This window comes from Phyllopteryx taeniolatus, chromosome 4 (assembly GCF_024500385.1).
Source record: "Phyllopteryx taeniolatus isolate TA_2022b chromosome 4, UOR_Ptae_1.2, whole genome shotgun sequence".
Lineage (NCBI taxonomy): Eukaryota > Metazoa > Chordata > Actinopteri > Syngnathiformes > Syngnathidae > Phyllopteryx > Phyllopteryx taeniolatus.
The window spans coordinates 17418997-17433678 of NC_084505.1; the positions used below are offsets into that span (position 1 = coordinate 17418997).

The window sequence follows — 14682 nt, forward strand, 5'->3', positions numbered from 1 at the left end:
TGAATCCCCGGCTCCAGACGGTGAGTCCGGTTACCATCCAGCTCTGTATTCATTATCACCTCTGCATACGCCTCCACACCCCCACTCTGCTCAGGATGATGGGGGGGCTACTGTAATTGATAATTAAAGACCAATAACACAGCGGTCACTGCAATCTCACCGCACCTTACCAAGACACACACACACACACACACACACACACAGACACACACACCGATCGTTGCAGTTAACCCATAGATGACCTGCATACACTCATACAATGAAGAAGACACAAATATATCATAGAAATACATAACAGATAACATTAATGATTCCTTAACACAAACATTCATTCATTCATTCGTTCTCCCGTACCACTTATCCTCACACCTATGGGCAATTTAGTCTCTAATTAACCTACCCTGCATGTTTTTGGGATGTGGGAGAAAACCCACACAGGCACGGGGGCGAACATGCAAACTCCACACAAGTGAGGCCGGATTTGAACCCGGGTACTCAGGACTGTGAGGCGGACGTGCTAACCAGTCGTGCTGCCTTAACACAAACACTGAGAGACTATTAAGAGAAAAATAAAATTAAAAAAAATACTATAGGACTGATAGATTTCAGGTAGATGATACTCAATTTGTCTCAGTAACACTTGTTGCTGTCGTCAAATAGGTAGTGTAGGTATAATTTTCCCATCATTTATAATTCTTTTACTACCTAAAATAATAATTTTCATTGATTATATCAACCACTCTCCAAAATAATTTTTTTAACAGCATATACAGTATAGAGAGAAACAGGTGCAACACACTGGTAATCCATTCTGGAAAAACGGTTTGAACTCCGACTTCCTTCCGTTTCTATTTTTTTTTCCCCATAGAAATAGTGGAAGTTGAGTCCATCCATTCCAGGCTCGAGCTATCGTGTCATTGTAAATAGAAGTTAACTGCTGCATGACAAAACCCCAACTCCAGTGGAACCTCAATTTTCGATTACCTTGTTTTCGTACATTTGGTTTTCAAAATTTTTTTTTCGCCAAGATTTTGTCAAAGCTTTCAGACATCTGCTCAGTTTTCTTACAGACGAAAAAACGGTTTGTAGCAAATTCATCTGGCTGCCTGCGTGACTCAGCCACTCATTTCCGCGGTAATCGAGCTCCCGCATAAAGCATACCATGCACATGCGCAACTTTATTGAGTGTCTTGTTGTTCGGTACGCTTTCTCTCACTGGCATGCCTGGAAGTGATGACCCGGCATGATTGGTCATGCACAATTGCTGTGTGTGACCATTCCTTGCCAGTTATTATTAATCAACACCCCCTCGCAAAATACATTATACTGTAAATAAATACAATGACGAGAAAGGCACGTATGGCATGTCCTTTATTTAATGCAAGTCAGTTATGCATGATAACCAGCGCAGTGCAAAACTGAGTTCACCCGATATCACATAAATACAAGGCTTATATCGCTCAAAGAGGTAACAATACTTGTAATAGTAAATCAAGTCTGCTTTTGTGATTCCCCCCAGCCCCCCTTCCCCCCCTCCCCTTTTGGATTCTTTTCTGAACTTTTTGGCATACAAGAAAATCACTCCACATTTTCCGCCCCCAATTACAATGTGTGTTCAGGAAATTCAGTACAAAATCAAAACACATACAACACACTTCTTATCAGGCTTATAAATAAGAATAAAAGCTATCATTTATATAAAATAACACAATAAATAAAGTGTTAATAACTAAAGAAGTCCTAGAGCCTTGCGTTCAAAGAAATATCTGCCTATATTTGATGAAACCGCAGCAGCGCACAGTGATATTAAAGTGTTGAGCCGAATCCACTGGTGTTGAGCAATATCAGTATCACTTTTGGTATTGATACACTCAATATATGGATTGATCCGCCCACTGCTATTTTTCAGACTACTGCTGATCAAAAGATTATTTGCTTTGTTTTTGTATGCTAGATGCAGGCTTGTAGACATCAAAGAATGAGATGCTGGATATGAGGCGTCTGTACTCTTAACATACAAAAGAGACAATGGAAACATCAAACTACAAACAGCGGACACACAGTAATGAAGAACAAGCAGAGGTGCATCGAAGAGCACAGCCTTAGGATGAAACAAAGAGACGCAAATGTTAATTCAGACAGATCAATACATAGACAGGGCAGCAAGGCCAATGCTTTATTGATCATAAATTAGGGCAATTCCTTTCCATTGGCAGCACTGTTGTCTCTGCAGATGTTATTAACATCTCACTAGCTGGCATATTTAATTGGCCACAAATGCATTTCACAATTACGGCTATTTCATGTGGTGGTTATTCCAGACACAATAAAATATTTAAAAATGAAATCGTAAAAATGAAAATGAAATCTTATTTAAAAAAAATTTTTTCATTTTCTTTTGTCTCATTTTATGACACACTTCCGGTTTGGGGCGCAATGATGTTTAGCCATTGACTCTTGTTAAAACTTGGCCATCTGCAGTAGATCCTCTGGCGATGCAAACGATCAGAGCACCGTTGGGCGCAAAATTCCACCACCACGGAGGCGACATCACTGGAATTGCTATTTATTTATTTCAAGTTTTTCATCTCATCGTACTTCTGCAATTTGAAAGGTACAGCAAGTTTGCTAACATTGATTGCTAGCTAGTTGCTATGCTGACTGTGTGGTGCTTTCTGCTCCGCGGGCATGCGTGTTTGTGATGCACACTTCTGTCATCACTACTGCTCTTGTTGTCTTGATAATTTCTCTTTGTGACTTGTTAGTGTGAAACAAATATAACAAATGCAAATATATTTCGTGAGAAAAATAGTGTTGCGTTAAATACTTATTTCAGCCGCTGTAGCTATTACCATTACTATTATCTATCCATTTTCTGTACTGCTCTTCCTCAGTAAACCGGATGAGGGTGAAAGGCCGGGTACACCATGGACTGGGAGCCAATCAGTTGCAGGGCGCATACAGTGTAGCCAGACAATCATTGACACTCACAGTTAACCTAACATACATGTTTTTCTGATGCGGGAGACCAGAATAACAGAGAAAGCCCACGCAAGCAGAGGGTGAACATTCAAACTCCACACAGGATGGCTGTAGCAGGGATTCAAACCCAGAACCTCTCGACAGTGAGGCAAACGTACTAATCGCTATTCCACTATGAATATTATTATTCATTTATCATAATTCTATATCATTAAACTTGTCAATTAGTGTGTGAATAGATGCATGTGGTGCATGCAGCTCACACATTGTGTGTGGCCTTCCCACTGTGAGTCGGTAGGATGTTTTAAAGAATTTCAAAGTGGCCTCATTCTACACAGCTAAGCTCAGGAGTGCAACATCTATGCGTGTGTGTGTGTGTGTGCGTGCGTGTGTGTGTGTGTGTGTACATTTGAATTGTGCGTGGTAATGATCGGTCCCTGTAACTGTCTTTGTTTTTATTCTATTCCAATTTGGGCTCCATATAGGCATAAGAGCTGCAGTGCTTTGTGTATTTCTGTATTTGTGTGCGTTGTGTTTTTGATGTTTGTATGTTTCATTCAGATTGGAAGGAGCAGGAGCAAAACGGAGGAGGGGGGGGGAAGAGTGTCACAGTATTTGATGTGATTCTGGTTCAGCCTTAGTCACAGTGAAAACAAGCTGTACTCTAGTTTTATGCAAGAGGAAGATGGCTGTGTCCAACAAAGACTTCTCTATCTAAAAGAGCAGAGATGGATGCACTTTGCCACGGAGGGAGATGGATAAAGGGAGTGGGTGAGAGCTGGAGTATGTCAGGTTTCATCTGCTTTGTGTGACACGCCCTGCTCTGACAGCTCTGCTACAGCTTCGTCTCCTAACTGTCTCTGTCTTTTGCACATACATACACTCTTCCTCTCATAGACACACTCTTCCTCTCTTCAGGAGTTTCTCAGTCTCACCTCCTGTAGGCTGCCTTTTGCAGCATATGGCGCTCCCAGGCAAGTGTTTCCACATCTGTTTGCTTACACTTCCTCACATGCACTTTCCCTCTGTCAATGTATCCTCTTTGTCTCTTAGAATGCTACACTGTATTAATCAGTCACTATTAAATTACTGGAGGCCATTATGACACGGCAAAAACAATGTGATCTTGTATCTAATTTGGTCAAAATATTCATTGTATATGATTTTATTTTCCACCCAACCTTGAGCATTATTACGTTGTAGGGGTTGGTTTATCTCCATGATCCTAAGAGCTCAGTTGGCTGGGGCTCTATGGCCTCGGTTGAGTCTTCCAGGGCAAACAGATGCTAGGTGAAGGATCAGACAAAGCACAGCTCAAAAGACCCTGATGATGAGATAGAACACTGGACTTAGTTTTCCCTCACCCAGATGCAGGTCCCTGCGTCCCCCTCCAGAGCAAGGCCTGAGTGCGGGGCTCGATGGCCAGCGCCCGGTGGTCAGGCCGGCACCCATGCAGCCCAGCCGGATACAGCTCGGAGAGGCAACGTGAGTCCCAGTACCCATGGAATCACCGCCTGTGGGGCACCGGGGAGGGTCGGTCCAGCGTGAGCTCAGTGGAGTCAAAGGTGACGAGCTTGGTGGTCTGATCCCCAGCTAGAGAAGCTTGCTCTAAGGACTTGGAACATCACCTTTCTGGCAGGGAATGTGCCTGAGCAAATGTGAAAGGTCAACAGATTCTAGCAAAGTATAGTTTGGCTCGCCTTGACACAAGGTCTGAGCCTCCAGAACCGTGGAGAGATGTGCGCATATTCATTGCCCCAGAGTATCTTGGGTAGGCTAGTCTTCGTTCGGTATCGGTTGGGGGGACTGGTCCTGACTATGGTCTGTGACTATGCACCCAACAGCTACTCAGAGAACGCACCCTTTTTGGAGTCCTTGAAGAAGGTGCTGGAGAGCAGTCTGGCAGCGGACTCCCTCATTCTGCCGGGGACTTTATTGCTTGCATAGGCAATTACACTGACACTTGGAAGGTCATGACTGGGAGGGTAGTGATGAGGTCAACAAAGGACAGAAAGGAGTTTCCTTCACACGGTGTCTGGCTCTCCCTTAGAGACAGGGTGAAGCCATATGAAGTGTATCTGGTATCTGGTTAGGATGCCTCCTGGTGAGGTGTTATGGGCCTGTCTCACTGGAAGGATGCCCAAAAATGACTGGGGACACTGGAGAGACTATGTCTCTTGGAAGGCCTCACCTCAGGTTTCCACCAAAGAGCTGGACACAGTAGCTGAGGAGAGGGAAGAGAAGTCTGGCCCTCTCAGCTTGGATTACCACCCCTGTGGCCTGATCCCATATAACGAACTAGATGGATTGATGTATTCCTCCCACATTTGAAAAACATGCATTTTAGAACAAGTGAAGACTCTGACTCAGATTGTTCAAGGGTATTAATGTGATTGTGAATGGTTGTATGTCTATAAGTGCTGTGCGATTGACTGCAGACCAGTCCAGTATGTACCCACCTTTCGCCCAAAGTCAGCCGGGATAGCCTCTTTGTTTCTAGAGTTTGGAGATTATATTAGTTGTGAAATGTATTTGGGCCTCTTCTTTTCTAATACAGAGTGCATGAGGAATACCCCAATAAACAACATATTTTCTGCAAGTTCTGTATTTGGAGCAAGCTATCGCTCCATACCACTCCATTGAAGTGTTACAGTCACTCCTGTATAGCCTCAATGTTGGACTGAGGACAGACAAACTATCCTGAATACAAAAACACAATATGGCACAAAAAAAGAAAAGAAAAAATTGAAAAAAATAATCCATGAATAGGTGAATCTGCAGGTGGCGAACTGTGAATACGAGAGTGTCCCCTGTAAACACATAGTTTCCATACAGTTTCAGTTTCCTCTTCTTCAGTTAAATTTTGTGATATATCATTGCTGTTTTTTTTCAATATATCAATTATTGCATCATCACTGGAGTGTGACATTATTGCGAATAATTTATTCCTCTTTTCAGGTTTGTAATTTTTACATTCTATATTTCCCAAATTTTTGTCATAAGCACTTTAGAAGTGGGGTGAGATAAAACACACAAATACATAAACAGCTGAAAAAGCTGTTTTTTTAATTGGTACCGATCAGAACAATATGATCCTAGTAATGAGGAAATATCACCTGTGCCGCCCACACTGACACATACCATACAATCCATACTGTATGCAATCATCAGTTCTCTCTGGCTAATGAGTGACGGCTGCGCCTCCCTATTTCTTTCTGTAATTACGTCCCACGTAGCACATCAGATGGCAGATTGAAACCGCAGTGCCTCGCTAAACGAGTTTGAGGAACAGACCGAGAGGGAGCTGAGCCTCAGCAATCATTTCGGTCTGCCGCCGTCTCTGTCATCTCTCCGTCACTGTGTATGACAGGTTGGGGTTCAGCTATGACAGTTTAATTAAGCATCCACACACATCAACACGTTCAAGCCCTGTACAACAATTGTACACATAAGGAAAAGGAGTTTAATCTGAACATTACTCATTTGCCTTAATTTCAATGGATTAAAATCAGCGGCCATTGGACAGTGTTGGCGTGTCCGCTGAATGGGCTGAAAAGACGACCCAGTATTTGCTCAAATGTCTGTAGTGTGAGCTAAATAACTCAATAATGTGGGCTGATTAACGTGTGCCGCTGTGTTTGATAACCAGATACCTTTTCCTGAAGTCCCTCTGTTATGTGGCCGCACACACGGAGAGAGGCAGTGATGAATTAGATGACCTGCCGCCGGTCTGCTCGCTAGCTAGCTACCTGACAAGATACCGGTCTAGCGGGCTAGCGAGCAGACCGGCGGCGGGGTCGTCTAGCTCACCACCGTTTCACCCCATGGAGCATGTGTGGGTCAACACAACATTGACACTGTAGCCTGAATAACACAAAAATAACACACCAGGGAAGATGGATTTTTCAGGTTGTAGGCATAGCTTGCTAGCTAACTGCCTGCTGTAGAGGTAGAAATGAGCCAAGTTATTATTACCAAGTAACTCGCAATTGCACCGGATAGCCACTGATGGAATGAAAGTACTCAGGACTTATAGTATATAGTGGGGGAGTATGCACCTGGGCTGTCATGCCAGACAGCCCAGGTGCATACTTGAGCTTGGTTTTAGCCATGCTCCAAAAATCCAGACAACTGAAATGGTGAAAAAGAGTTTAAAACACTTACCATCCATCCATTTTCTGAGCCGCTTCTCCTCACTCGGGTCGCGGGCGTGCTGGAGCCTATCCCAGCTGTCATCGGGCAGGAGGCGGGGTACACCCTGAAATGGTTGCCTGCCAATCGCAGGGCACATAGAAACAAACAACCATTCGCACTCACAGTCATGCCTATGGGCAATTTAGAGTCTCCAATTAATGCATGTTTTTTTTTTTTTTGGGATGTGGGAGGAAACCGCAGTGCCCGGAGAAAACCCACGCAGGTACGGGGAGAACATGCAAACTCCACACAGGCGGGGCCGGGGATTGAACCCAGGTCCTCAGAACTGTGAGGCTGACGCTCTAACCAGTCGACCACCGTGCCGCCTAAAAACACTTACCTTCAAACATATTTAATGAATTTAGAAACAAATGACTGAGCACTTTATAGGGTCTTTATGCTAACCAAATACACTGGGGAAAAATAAGTCCTTAATTTGATCATGTATATCGTACATTGTACATGATTAAAATGTAGTGAACTAACATATAGAAATGTGGTGACCTGACATATATGTCAGTTCACAACATTTGCATATATATATATATATATATATATATATATATGTAACAAATGTATATGTATGTATATATATATGTAACAAATCTGAGGTTTACAATTGAAAGATTCCACGAGGAGATTAGTACTCAACATTTTAGTCCTCACCTACCTTGCCGTGAATAAAAACATTTTCAGTTTCACAGATAGTGTCCAACAACACTGGAAATCCCAACTTGTAACTTCTTTACACAGTGCTAGATAAAAATATTTGTGCCTGAAACAATTGCCTCCTATAATATTTTAACGGTTTCACATTACAATATTATTCAATTTAATTATTCAAAAGAATGGCAGATGCCTACAATATATTATTCAAGTAACAATGATGTGCTGAACGAATGACATGGCAACTTGTTGTACTGTATTTGGTAAGAGTTGGAAGTTTTACAATTCAATTACACTTTACATTAGACTGGAAAGATTTGATTATGTTCATTATGAATGTCAAGTTCTTTTCCTTTTGTTGTCTTTCAATTTTTAACGTAATTTTTTTTACACGTCAAGGTACAGGTACTAAAATGTGAATAAAAGTGACATTTTCTTGTCAAAATAAACACTCAGCTCTCTTCTGTACCAAGCATCTAATGCATATCTCATGGGTTGTCTGTATTTGATGGCAATACAGTACTGTGTATGACCTCAGAAACAAAGTGTTACTGTAACTAGTGCGATTACTGTGTCCCTTTATCACTATTATTTTACCCATAGAAAAAAAAGAAAAAGAAAAAAAAGAACTGAAACTGAAAACAAATTTGATTATGGCTCAACATATGTGGCAAATGATGCAGATTCTGCTTTAGAATACAAAGGACATGTTCACATGCCTTTCCAAAAATACAGGTTTGTAATCTCCCCTACCCATCTTGCTAAGTATTGAAAATGATGTACTTGTGGTAACACCTTGAATGATGGTAGCAATCAGTCCTTTCAGAACGCAGAGCAAACATTTCTAGGAGTGGTTTACAGTTTATGTCACAAGTGGAACCGTAGGCTTGAGGACAATGGTAGTTTTATGAGAACTGGACACCACTCCCTTTTTTCCATACAGTTTCTGTTGTCTCTTTGCTGAATGGGTTTGTGACAAAAAACCATCTGCTTTATGGCCCTGTAGCACAAGGTTTGAAAATAACTTTAATCAATTAGATTAGGTGCGAGACAGGAGGAAAAACGATCTCTTCAAATCGGTCAATATTGTTATACATATTAAAAATATTCATAAAAGTAAGCTCAAAATACAATGGATGTGGTTTTAGTGTACATACTCGCTACGAAAGAAGCAACACAAAAACACAATATTCCAATAAATCACCAATGGCCTAACAACGTCATTCAAGTATTTTGTTTTCGATAAGAAATCATAAAGGCCATAATAATTTAAAGAAACAACACTGTATGTGTTAGCTTATCAACCAAGTTGAAAATAACAATTAAAGTAAGACACATCAAGTTCATTAAAATCAATATAACAAATAAGCATACAATGTCCTTTCTTTTTCAGACCACAAAGAGAAATATGAGGAGATGGAAAAAAACCAAAACATTTTAGATCATTTTCAAAAAAAAGTTGAAATCAGCGGTGAATCTATAATTTCAACTTCAGGGATCCTCTGCCTCACTTCGAGTATAGTGATATTATTACGGGTTCGGGGTCAAAATGTATGGGCACTTGAACGGTTAAAAGAAAGAAAAAAAGTTTCTTCATACTGCACGCTCTCCTCAAGACCACCCGTCCCCTTTAGAGTTGCACAGCGTTGTTCTGGTTTAGCTATTTGTGACCAAGCCTGCTGTCGTGGCCATATTTATTTGTCAAACAAGCCAGTGGAGGTCAATATATAGACTAAGGCTAGGCAACAGGCGGACTCCTGGCCTCAAGTCTAATTTTGACATGGGCTTTTGTGGGGGTTTGAGCCTGTCAGAGAGGAAAGCTAGCCTCAATTTCTCAGGTAATCTTTTCTATATTGACTTAATGGCTTGTCCCAATTTAGGGCTGTGGTTAGCTGCAGTGGAACACTATACCCCAGATTGGAGTTAACCTACCCTAATGTAACATTTTAGCTGCAATTGGGGGACATTAACGCCTTTCCTTCAATCCTTGAACCCCGTTGTCACGTCCTTCCAGCCCCACGCCCTCTGGAGAAGCACTCAAAAAGCCCCTTGAGACCACAGATTTACAGGATCATCTTCCAGTGTGTGTGTATGTGTGAACATAGAGTGGTCTGTGGATTGCTGTAGGCTGTAGGCTGATTTGGTTTTGTTAGGTTGAGAGGATTTGTGCCGCAGCGAAGCTTTAGCTCTTTTAAAAGTCTCTTCCTCCCTCCCTTAATTTCCCTCTCACTCACTTCCTCCCCTCAATGGGGACAGGGAAGTAATTATCAGCGACTTAAATACCCTTGATGGGTTTCGTGGGGAGAGGGGAACAGTGCGCTGTGGTGCTCCATAGCTGAATGGTAATGTTGGACCCCCCCAAAAAATAAAAACATAAAAATAAAAAAGTTTGTGATATTGCATTATCCATTGATCATGAAGAATAATGTAAGACGCTGCTCGTGTCTTCTGGAAACCTATTTGCCTTTATTGTATGTTTGATGCCATTGATTGCATGAAATTTTAACCACCCCTGCTCCCTTCGTTGGATCAGAACAGAGCTGCTTTGTCTCACCGATTGTTAAATCTCACAAACAATCTTCTTCACACTGTAGCCCTCATATGGAAACATCAGTACTTCCTGCCAACGGGATTGTGGTTCTTCTGCAGCCCTGTGCTCGCTAACTGTTTCATGTGCGTCAGTTCTGCCAGATCAAATGTCCCGTGTCCTGCGTGCTTATCAAACCAGACAATGGACCTCCTGCTGTCAGCACAGAGAAGGCCGACTACCCAGCAAGCATTCATTTCCCCTCTCGGCCTAATCCTCCGTCCCGGGAGAGATGCGCAGGAGGCTAATGAATACAGAAGAAGAAATGCAAGTTTACAAAATGCCGCATGTTCCATGGAATCGAGCGTACGATGGCTTACAAAAACAAAAAGATTCATAAATGCCCGAACACACATTCAGTACCCACAGAGCATTTATTTGTTGCGTACAAGAAACACATATTGAAAATAGTGTCTGTGGTTAGATAAGCCTCATTATGTGTGTGCTTATGCAACCAACATGGCCTATTTTCCACACACATTGTGTGCTTGTTGCATAAGTGCATCAGTGAAATAGTCACATAGTCACTGTCCACCAACCTGAGCAAAAACTCATCTGGTTGAGTTGGCTGCAATTCTATGCACCTGTTTGACCGCTTAGTTACAGTCTTAGGTATTTTGTGTGTGTTTTCCATAGTTTTTGTCAACCAAAGATAAACACAAATAAAATTAAACTGTTGCCCTAAAAACGGAAGAAGAAAAAAACTATAGGCAAAAGAATTAGGTCACTGAATATCATAGTTGTATTATTGTTCTTGTTTCCATAATTGAAATGTTCTAGTAATACAGTAATAGAATACGGCAGTTACTCCCCCTCCAAAAAATTCCAGAATATTGACATCACCGCTGGTACTTTTATTTTCTCCATATTTCTGACAATTGACTGTTTGCACCATCCGACTCACGATTTCAGTGATATCATTAGGAATGCAGGGAAACATATTTGTACACCTGGCCCTTACAATTACAGAATTTTAAAACGGAACTTAAAAGCCAGGAGTGGCCCTCCTCTTCACTGCTTTAAAAACTTCCACTCTTTATTTGGGAAGACTTTCCACTATATGCTGGCGTGTGTCTGTGGGAACTTTGTCCTGCCTGCTGGCTTCCAATCTCTCTTTTAGTTCCCCCCACGGGTTCCCCCCACGGGTGTTCGATGGTCTCAAGTTCTTACACACTAAACTAATCCAAAGATGCCTTTATGGACATTTCTTTGTACAGTCACAGTCACAGTCATGCTGGAACAGCAAATGGCCTCCCCTAAGGTTTTTCCCAAAAGTTACAAGCATACTATAGTACAGATGGTCATTAGGTTGTATCCCAAAATTTTGGTTTATGTTAGATTTAGTTTTAGGATAGGAAAGTGAGAGCAGACAACTCCTATCGCTCCTACCATCAGGAGTGCGTTAGTTCAGGACATAAATATCCACTATGACTGAGAGACTGACAGAGGACAGAGCGAAGAGCTTTGGCCCACACGTCCCAGGTTAGCTTGAAAGCATTACCAAGGCCTTTTGCATGTCAATATATTGGCTTTGGGGCGAGTTAACACCTCTATTTTGAGAATGCTTGCTTTGGCGTACAAACTGAACAGTTGACTTCTGTGTGTGTGTGTATGTGTGTGTGTGCGATAGAGAAAGTGAGAAAAGAGAGGAAGTGCCCTTCCTATAGGTCGATGGATTTCGCTGGAGGTTTTAATTAGCTAATCAGTTGAACATGGGCTTTTAAGCGTGCTGGAGACTGCAGCTTAAAACCGGTTGTCAATACCCATTAAAATGGTTGCCTCAGCTGTCCCTGCTCAGACAAGGCCATATTTAAATGCTACTGGAAAAAGGAAAACAAAAGTGTTGGGAGGCGTATGCCTATAGGAGCGTCAATTCTATAGTGTACAGAACATATTGTCGGAAGGATTCTGGTAAAATGAATTACTGAGTGATTGTTGATGAATAGGAATACTTATAAGGCATACATTGACCAGTGGTATTCAAAAGTTCAACCCTAGACAGTTGAAAGGAGTACACATGTTGAATAGTAGTATCACAATGTCATCATTATTCCATGTGTTAATATGCGGTTAAAACACAAAATAATCATACCCTGGCCACAAATTGAAGTACTGTAAAGTGCTTTTTTATTTTTTTATTCCCACCCCCAATATAAGGGGTATCTTAAGTGGAAATGACACAAGAAAGTGGCTAAAGCCTGCAAGATGTGTTAAGAAATATCAATAAATGCCAGATCATTTGCTTTGAAGATGACACTATGTAAATTATAGTATAGTATGTCATCTTTTTGTAACTTCTTAAGCACATTTTTCAAGATCTTAGCTAAACTCCAAATTGTAGGAAGCTTATGACTTTGGAGATTCCACTGTAAATGCTACTGTGCTATTCGGTAATACTACGTTGGGTAACATGTTTGCTCTTTGTTTACACTGTATGCCTGTGTGGTGTTTGTCCACAAGACAGAAATGTCGGAACTTTCCAGAAATGTGCACTATGTTGATCGCAGTCATTTATTTGTTTATGTATGAGGACTCTGTGGTGTGTGTCCGTGTTTGTAAGCGCGTGTACACACATTCTTGTTTACCCTGAGAGAGGTGTCTGAGTTGTCTTCTGTTTTCCACATTCATCCGCCAGTTCAGCTTATGGGCTTCTAATTGAAACAACAATCAGGAAATCACATTTGCGAGAGATAGAGCAGTGATGCTTCCTAAAAGATTCAAGATAAAGGCATGTACAGTAGAAGGCATTTAAAACTCACAAATAAAAAATCTGATTGTAATGTCAGCTCCAACAGTTGCTTGTGCACGGATTCTGCATAAACCTTCCAACTCCCTACCATTTAGCCAAAAAATAAATAATGACATCATCTAACACTGGAAAAGAAAAATGTATTTTGAACTTCTTTCACTCGTTCAATCACTGAGTATTTACAGTATATATTTAGACCAGCAGAATCTTAGTTTTAGTTAAAAAAAAAAAAAAAAAAAGAAGAAATCATGGTGAAAATTATGTATACTCTTTTTCAAACCCATTTTAAATCTACAGTTATCAGAATATAAATCACATTCAACAAAATGTTGATTTGGAGTCATGCTGATTATCACACATGAGCAGTAAGTTTTTTTTCTTGCTGCTTACTTAAGTAACTCAATGCTTGCTTTGCACCAGTGATTCCCGACCACTGTGCCATGAAAGCTCGTCAGGTGTGCTGCGGAAAACTATTACTAAATTTACTACAAATAATGTATTTTTGTTCATCTACCTATGCAAGTGACTTATAGTGACATGCAGAACAGCTAAATGGTTTTTCACCGCATCGCAGAAGGTACATTAACCTGTGTAGTCACCTGTTGCCATTCATACAACAGAATGATAGCTTTATACAGGCCCAGATTTCAAGTCCCTGATGGTGCAGTGGTACATATACACTTTAGAGTTTCTGAATTATCTACATTACTGTATATTCAAGAGTACCATCAAGAAGCAGAGTGACATTACTATAACGGCACCTTTCAATTTGTGCAAGCAGAATCATTTATGTGGTCTAATTAGCATTCTATGTGGTTGTTAGATTAAATGATGCTGCAAATGCATACTGATTATGATTAATAAAAGTGTATCTGCATATGGATGCATCTTTGTCAAAGTGCAACTCAAGTCAAAAGTGCATTGTTTTGGAGTCTGTCAGCCATATGCAGGTCAGTGCATGGGGTCCTTTGTAAGTGAGGAGGTAATAAATAGCCATGTCTTCTTATGAACAGCATGTAGACAGACAGACAGACACACACACACATACACACATAGACACACACATCTCTCACACTCTTTTCTCACCGTCCCTGTGGCCAAAAAGGCATCTGCTGCTCAGGCTGATGTCATCTGGAGATAATAAGTAGGCCCAGCATGGCACCGGTCCACAGCCAAAGCCTCAGACCTCCTTTAGGCTGCATGTGCTTTCTACGATCTGGCAACCTACATCTGGAGAAGCAGGTAAACAAGATAGTCTTGCGCAAAGTAAAGCCTCTGGGCTTGGGGTACACCGACACTGAACAACTTGACAAATTTTTCGGTGGGTGTTTTCAGTATACAGCAGATGCAGTTTCTCCTCAAGCTCTTTTCCCCTTGCCGAGACCACTGACAGAAAACAGAGCGAAGGGGATAGGAAACCTCACATGCAAGAGGGACTATAAACTGGTGCTCAGGCCAAAATGTAACCACTGCATTGTTATGTTGCCTGTAGGTGCAGATTGTG

At 41.4% G+C, this 14682-nt stretch overlaps 1 protein-coding gene and 1 long non-coding RNA gene across 2 annotated transcripts in view; one reads left to right on the forward strand and one right to left on the reverse strand.

The window, feature by feature from the left end:
- LOC133476535 (coiled-coil domain-containing protein 40-like) overlaps positions 1-14682 on the forward strand; it is a 74020-nt gene that overhangs the window by 33895 nt on the left and 25443 nt on the right. The gene's annotated exons all lie outside the window — the stretch shown is intronic.
- LOC133477343 (uncharacterized) lies at positions 8894-14668 on the reverse strand. Its single transcript, XR_009788309.1, has 3 exons — positions 14265-14668; positions 13015-13080; positions 8894-10673 (listed from the first exon to the last, which is right to left on the reverse strand). It is a non-coding gene; the product is annotated as an uncharacterized LOC133477343 (long non-coding RNA).